At 44.8% G+C, this 6,000-nt stretch overlaps 1 pseudogene; it reads right to left on the reverse strand.

Moving 5' to 3' along the window:
• Positions 1–2,603: 2,603 nt before the first annotated feature.
• On the reverse strand, positions 2,604–2,703 carry LOC122901501 (annotated as a pseudogene).
• Positions 2,704–6,000: the final 3,297 nt, after the last annotated feature.

Below are 6,000 nucleotides of genomic sequence, written 5' to 3' on the forward strand. Positions count from 1 at the left end.
AGCTTTAAACATTGGAGACTCACTGCTCCCTAGAGTCATCGGGGCCCCATTACCCACTGACTCCAATCACCTGTCTGTGCTTCAAGGTGTCAAGGTCAGCGGAATGGGGGAGAGAGATGGAAATACTCTGAAACTCTGCTGCAGAGTGACTGGTGGGAAGGGTTTGGGCCTCAGAGCCGGAACAGTCCGATTTCTTCAGTCCCTTCCAGTTATCAGATTCTTAAAATCTAAGATTTTTATGATTTAATGAACAAATGAGAAGTGGTAGGAGATATTAGCGGGTATGTACACTTCTGTTATTGGGGGTATCCCGCCTGAGGACCAGGAGACAAAAGACCTTCAGGGACAAGTGTAGGCCCCCTACTCTGGCCGCACATGCTCTTGGATGGTGGTTAACACAAACCTGTCAAAGAACGGACTGTTCTCGAGGCCCGTGTTGGGAAAGATGTTACGCACCATGCCTCTAGATTCTTCGACAAGCTCTGAGTCACTGCCAGAAAGCAGAGTTCAGGAGGCTAAATGCTAGCATTCCAGGGTCCAGGACCTTGGCAAATGACCTATCAAATGACCTTTGACATCTGGCTTGACCTCTCAGTTTCTCATTCTTCCTTTTCTGTGGAGTATTCAGATAAATAACAATGGCTTCCATTGCCAAACATTTCTTAAGGTAAGGTACATGGTGGTAGTAGATAAAGAAGTAGAAATAGAAGAAGCAGTAACTCTTACTGCCTTTCTGCAACTAAGAGAATGAAGGCACAGAAGGGTTAAGTACCTTGCCTTAGGCTCCCCAGGTATTGGTGTACGTGACTGAGTCTGCAACAGCCAGAGGCGCTATGACTGGGAGGTGAGTAACTGGTGTTGGTTGCTGGGAACTGCGGTGGAAGTTGCTGGAGGGGAAGACTGGCCCGACCCTGCCTGAAGGAGCCTCGAAGTGATGCTGAGTCACAGCCCTGTGAGGGCACCCTGAGGAAATGACATTGGCTGAGGCTGTAGTCCTCAAACATTGTTTGCTCCGCGTCTTTTAGAAGAGTTTTGAAAAGCCATGTGCCCTCTTAAGAGTACATTGAAAGCTGGGACCCAACATGTTTTGCTCATCAGCTTCAAGAGTTATAAAAGTTGTAAAACACAATGATTGGCCTTTTGTAAATCACTCTTTAAAATGCATGTAAAGGATTCATATTGGTATCAGTTACTTGATATTATTCTTATGGATTTAGCTAATTCAGGATGGAACTCCCTAAATTGGAAGGGTCATATTGTTTCTTTTTTTCTTTGAAATAATATTTCAATTCCTTTTCCATGTAATCTTAAAATAGTTTAGTGACTGAAAGCATTTTATTGGTCCTCTGTTATACATAATTTTCTGCAACAAAAATGCACACATTGAAACTCATTGAAAAAATCTTTCCAGTGACAGAGGTTCTAATTGTTTAAAAATATCATGATTAGTAATATTTATCAAAGCAATAGATTTGTGGGGTGCCTGAGGGGCTCAGTTGGTGAAACATCAGTCTTTGGACAAGTCATGATCTCAGGGCCTTGGGATCAAATTCTGCAGCAGGCTCCCTCTTCCCCCTCTCCCTGCTTGTGCTCTCTTGTTTGCTTTCTCACTCAAATAATATTAAAAAAAAAACTTACAAAAAAACCAGATTTATTACACATTTTTTGATTAGTATACACGGGTTCATTTTTTTAAAAATGTTAATATACTTTATTTAACCTAGTGTATCCAAAATGTTATTTCAGCATGTAATCAATATAAAAAACTAATGAGATATTGATTATTTTTTCTTTTTACATTTTGAGCCCCATTTCTCCCATCTACCACCCCTGGCAACCATCAGTCAGTTCTCTGTAAGTAGGAACTTTTTTTTTTAATTCCACACGTAAGAGATATTATATGGTATTTGTCTTTCTTAGTTTGACTTATTTTACTTAGCATAATGCTCTTGAGGTCCATCCATATTGTTGCAAATGGTGAGTTTTTTTGTTTGTTTGTTTTGGTGAGATTTATTTTTATGACTGAATTATATCCGTTGTGTATATATATATTTCATCTTCTTTATCCATTCAATCAACACTTAGGTTGTTTCCGTGTCTTGGCTATTATAAACAATGACCTTTCTGAGTTTATTTCATTTTATTTCTTTTCTTAAAAAGATTTTATTTGACAGAGAGAGAGATCATAAATAGATGGAGGGAGAGGGAGAAGCAGGCTCCCCACGGAGTAGAGAGCCCGATGTGGGGCTGGATCCAAGTACTCTGGGATCATGACTGGACCTGAAGGCAGGTGTTTTTTTGTTGTTGTTTTCTTTTGTTGTTGTTTTTAAAGATTTTATTCATTTATTTGACAGACAGAGATCACAAGTAGGCAGAGAGGCAGGCAGAGAGAGTGAAAGGGAAGCAGGCTCCCTGCTGAGCAGAGAGCCCGATGCGGGACTCGATCCCAGGACCCTGAGATCATGACCCCAGCCAAAGGCAGCAGCAACCTAACCCACTGAGCCACCCGGGTGATCCCTGAAGGCAGGTGTTTGACTGAACCACGCAGGCACCCTTATTTTCATTTTCTTTGTGTAAATACCCAGAGGTGGAATTGCTGGCTCACATAGTAGTTTTATTTTTGCGTGTCATCCTTGCGCAGGGGCCATGCTAATCTTCTCTGTATCGTTCCAATTTTAGTATATGTGCTGCCGAAGCGAGCACCATAGTAGTTTTATTTTTAGTATTTTAAGAACCTTTATACTGTTATGCATAGTGACTACACCAACTTACATTTCCACCAACAGTGCACAAGTGTTCCGTTTTCTCTACACTTGTACCAACACTTGTGTCTTGTCTTTTTGGTAATAGCTATTCTAGCAGGAGCAAAGATCTCATTGTGGGTTTTTTTTGTTGTTGTTTTTAAGATTTTATTTACTTATTTGACAGACAGAGATCACAAGTAGGCAGAGAGGCAGGCAGAGAGAGAGGGGGAAGCAGGCTCCCCACTGAGCAGAGAGCCCGATTCAGGACTCAATCCCAGGACCCTGGGATCATGACCCCAGCTGAGGGCAGAGGCTTAACCCCCTGAGCCACCGAGGCGCCCCTCATTGTGGTTTTCATTTGCAATTCTATTATGATCAATGATGTTGAGCATATTTTCCTCAACCTGATCACCATTTGTATGTTTTCCTTGGAAAAATTCAGATCCTCTGCCCATTTAAAAAAATTTTTAGGGGCGACTGGGTGGCTCAGTGGGTTAAGTTGCTGCCTTCGACTCAGGTCATGATCTCGGGGTCCTGAGATTGAGTCCCACATCGGGCTCTCTGCTCAGCGGGGAGCCTGCTTCCCTCTCCCTCTCTCTCTGTCTGCCTCTCTGCCTACTTGTGATCTCTGTCAAATAAATAAATAAAACCTTTAAAAAAATTTTTTTATTTTAGTTTTTCAGTGTTCCAAGATTCATTGTTTATGCACCATACCCAGTGCTCCCCACAATATGTGCCCTCCTTAATACCTGCCACCAGGCTCACCCATCCCCCATTTGGACAAACTAAGAGGGGGAAAAGGACAGTAAAAGCACCTCATTGATTTGGGCCTATGTCATAAATGGGGATGAGTAGAGGACAGGAAGTGTTCATTGATACTTTTCTCTGTCTTGTTATGTTCTGGTGCACACACAGAAGTTAAGTGGCTCTCTTTCAATGACGGGACATGCCTTCGGGTGCCCACCTCTCTTGAGGACAACCAGCTCATCCCATGGGGCCCTGTGATCTAGAAGCTCTGGAGTCTGGAGGATGCTGACAAGGGGACAGAGGTCTTTGGACACAAGCTTTTAGTCACAGCCGGGTTCTCCATCTTCTGACCAGGGGTGGAGGGGCCTTCTGTGTTTCTCCTGCCAGATGGGATGAAAGAAACAGTCAATGGAGAACCAGCTTATTATCTGAACTCAGCCCCCTCCAAACAATGCACTGGTTGATACATTCTCTGCTCTTGTCCAAGGGGAGGGAATAACAGTAGGCTGATCTATGAGATCTTCTGGCCCAGACTTAGAAGGATCTGGACTTCTAAGCAGAATTCATCTTTTTTTTTTTTTTTTTAAGATTTTATTTATTTGACAGAGAGAGAGAGTACAAGCAGGGGAGAGCAGCTGGCAGAGGAAGAGGGAAAAGCAGGCTCTTTGCTGAGCAGGGAGCCCAATGTGGGGCTCCATTGCAGGACCCCGGGATCATGACCCAAGCTGAAGGCAGCCACTTAAACCTAGGGGGAATTTATTTTAACAGGATTTCATCCAAGCAAACCAAACAGTATTCACTGCATTCGGTGTACAACAGAGCTACTGAAAACGTAGCCACCCCTGACAGCTTTAAACTATCTTGGGAGTGTTAAGAATGCAAATTCTTGGGCCCTTCTCCAGACATACTAAATCAGAACTCCTGGGTGAGGCCCAGGAAACTGTGTTTTAATAATCGCTCAAGGTCATTTTTATGTATAAGTACACACACACACACACACACGTACACGCATACGCGCACACACACGCACACACACATGCACACACACACACAGGGCTGCCTACAGCTCCTGAGGCTGCTGATGACACTCGGTCGTTTCCCTGTGGCTGCCCTCGGCAAGGCCCTGGGATTTGTTTTTCTCCACCGTGGACCTTGTTCATTTCCTGCTGCTTCCAAGAGGTTGGGAGAGGAAAGAGAGCGAGAAAGAAGGCAGGAGGGAGGGGCAAGGGGTTAGCTAAGGCAGTGGAGCTTTCAAGAATGAAAAGGAAAACGGTTGGTGACAATGTTCCTTTGTCAAGAGTTAGCTTTATGTTGATGGAGCTGCGAGTCATTAGCAATCCAGGCACATGGCAAGCGTTGACCCGGTCATTCTTTGGGGCCAGATCGCCCTCTGCTGCCCACCGGTAAATGACACTCCGGTACTCTAGAAGTGCCAAGGAAAAGGGAACAGTCTCTGGGGCTGGGGTGGGGAGAGAGGACGTGACTAAGGCCAAGAGGTCACAAAGTCACCACTTCAGGCTAGAAGAATCTTGTTACGATCTTGTTTGCGGGGAAGGAAGAAGTAGCCAATTCAGCGGGTGTTTCCAGGATCCATCCAACAAACAGTGGGGTTCTGCCAAGCTCTCCAGCGGCTCCCATGATTCCAAGCTCCCAGCTTGATTTGGCTCTGCAGCTGCTTTCCCCCCTCTTCCTCACCCCTACCTCACCTTGAAAAGAAGGGGTGTTTAGAATCAGAAGAATATGAAACAAGATGGAATTTTTTGCTGTAGAGGCATCTAGGGGCTGTTAGTCAAGGCTCAGACCTTTTTTAAAAATCTCATTTTCTGAATCCCTTGGTTTCCTTTGTTTCCAGAAAAGCACTTTGTCTTTCCGCCTTTATTCCCTTGCCAGGGAACTCTTACCCCACAGTTGTGGAGTCAGCCCTTCTTTATTGCCCCACTTTATTGCTGTTGGGAATTATGGTTCATGTGGGTCACTGATGGAGAGAGCAAAGATTTGTTCCCAGAATCAAAGCTCAGGCACAGCAGTTGCTCCTGCCAACCGCGGGGCAGTGACCCATTTCCTCCTGGTTCTTGCTTTTGCCCCTTCTCGGCTATCGGAGGACGGCCTCTGGCCAGTTGTCACCCCATCACCCCCCCCACCCTGGGACTTCTGTAGAGTGTAGGACTCCTGCTGGGGAGAGTCAGGTCTGGAAAATTACTTAAACTGCCCTAAAAAGACTCAGATGGAGTCGAGGAAGGGAAGGGAAGAGTGGATGGGAGACTGGGGAGAGGATGAGTAGGGGATGGAGAAGGAAGGGCAGGTGGGGAGGAGATAAGAGCAGTGGTTCAATTTTTCAGAATGTTCTGGTGTCGTGATGAAATACTCTAGCCCTTCCCCAAAACATCTTCATGAACATAATAAGGCTATCTATGTGATGCCAAGCCCCTTAACCAAAACAGATATTTTTAGATAAAGATTTGGTTGTTTGCTTGCCCTTTGGTCCACATGGGACCAAATATCTGGATCT

This window comes from Neovison vison, chromosome 2 (genome assembly GCF_020171115.1).
Source record: "Neovison vison isolate M4711 chromosome 2, ASM_NN_V1, whole genome shotgun sequence".
In the NCBI taxonomy this organism is placed as follows: domain Eukaryota; kingdom Metazoa; phylum Chordata; class Mammalia; order Carnivora; family Mustelidae; genus Neogale; species Neogale vison.